Raw genomic sequence first — 1,714 nt, 5'->3', positions numbered from 1 at the left:
GGTCAAATTTGTGTGGAGGTTGAAAAATACAGGGGGAGTCTTTATGGCCCAAAATAGTGATTTTAGACCACACTGGTAATGTAATTCGACAGGCAAATTACAGTAATATTTTTAGCAAATTTCTTTTTAAAAATTTCGTAGGCATAGGGCCTAGGCCTAGCTAAGTATGCAGTAATTTCATTTTACAGTAGTTTGGAACGATATCAGGAGTGGGGGTGGTGGCAGTGGCCTACTAGGACTACAATTTATTTGAAGCTATCTTGGGTCCGATCGTCCATACCAGTTGGGCCCAATCGTCTGTCACCCGAAGTTTTCATTACGATGATCAAGAACGTATATTATTTAGGCCCTAGGCTAGGCTTAGATTGCTGCCGTCGCTCTGCTACGTATACTACTACCGCATAACAAATTTAAGAAAGCGACCCAGGCGGTGCATTCTTAAATTTTACACACATTAATATTAAAATGTATTAGACGATAACACGATATCACTGACTGAACGATGCACCACTCTCGCATCGCAGTAACTACTGTACTGAACTAGGCCTAGGCTTAGGCCTAATGTTTTTGTGGAAATTTAGATAGTCGATGTACACGACAGTCGGCTGCCTTTATATCTTCACTTGTCTTCAATTTGCATTCAAAGGGTACATTGCTGCATAGCCAACAGTCGGGGATATAGTACCTGCATATGACTACTCATACAACAGGGAAAAAAAACGTCGCATGGAGTTAGTGAAAAATGGAGGTCTAAATGAAAAAACGATGTATTTCAGCAAGTATTAAAACCTTTTTGTTTTATTTTAGGCCTTCTTCAAAATACCTATGCCACAGCAGTTGATTTTTTTTGCCGAAAAACCAAAATAGTTTCATCCATGCCGACTTGCCGATCGGTTAGCGTGAGCCTTGACTGAACTCTGCAGAAACTTCACATCGAACGTCGCATCGCGAGGTAAAACAAAATGTCGGAAAACTTTTCTTTGACGCATGCGCATTTGCATAAATGTCTACACACACACGCACAGACATACTACACACAATAAGAAACAATGGAAAAAGAAGAGTGATTACAATAGTTCCTATTGCATTGCATGCATAGGAACTAAAAAAGGAATCGATGTATTTAATTTAAAAAGTAGAAACAACACCTCACCAAAATGCCACGCTAGATAACCACGACACGGGACTGATAATATATCACCTGGTTGTAGGTCTAGTTGGTTCAAATCTTTCGGTCTCCGGTTCATTTTCACAACGTACTTAGGTGACAGGTAAAGAAGCTTATATTTTATTTGCTACCTGCAAAAAATGAAATTTATTTTTCGATATTGATTAGCTGAAACATTATTTGAATGATAAATTCTTACGCTGAGCATAAGACTGTATGTTGATACTCTTGAAATAAAGCCATAGACTGTTCCTCATTTTCACCTCCACCTAAGAGGTTATGTCGGGGGTTTAAAACTCGCTGTGCAAACCGCTTGTGTCCTTGGGCAGGGCACTTTATCTACGGTTGCCTCTCTCACCCAGGAGTACAAGTGGGTACCTGGTAGGTTCCAACACAACTGCACTGATTACTAGCTGCAATATTATGGAATAATAATATAATTTAATTTAATAATTTAATTTGCTGTTGACTGTGTTCCATATGTGTTTGATGCAATGACCGGGATAGCAATGTGAAGCGCTTAGAGGCATTGTGCATGAAGCGCTA

The 1,714-nt window shown here is 39.4% G+C and overlaps 1 long non-coding RNA gene across 1 annotated transcript in view; it reads right to left on the bottom strand.

Annotated features, from left to right (window-relative positions):
* Positions 1-1,285, bottom strand: part of LOC117103909 — a 9,200-nt gene extending 7,915 nt beyond the window's left edge. Inside the window, exon 1 of the long non-coding RNA XR_004444679.1 lies at positions 1,154-1,285. This is a non-coding gene — a long non-coding RNA (uncharacterized LOC117103909). The remainder of the gene's footprint in view (positions 1-1,153) is intronic.
* Between the last annotated feature and the right edge of the window lie 429 nt (positions 1,286-1,714).

Source organism: Anneissia japonica, unplaced genomic scaffold, assembly GCF_011630105.1.
Source record: "Anneissia japonica isolate Jap-2015-1 unplaced genomic scaffold, ASM1163010v1 scaffold1810_len1271414_cov176, whole genome shotgun sequence".
Taxonomy (NCBI): domain Eukaryota; kingdom Metazoa; phylum Echinodermata; class Crinoidea; order Comatulida; family Comatulidae; genus Anneissia; species Anneissia japonica.
The sequence above is the reverse complement of the archived record's forward strand: the minus strand, read 5'-3'. Positions and strand labels throughout refer to the sequence as shown.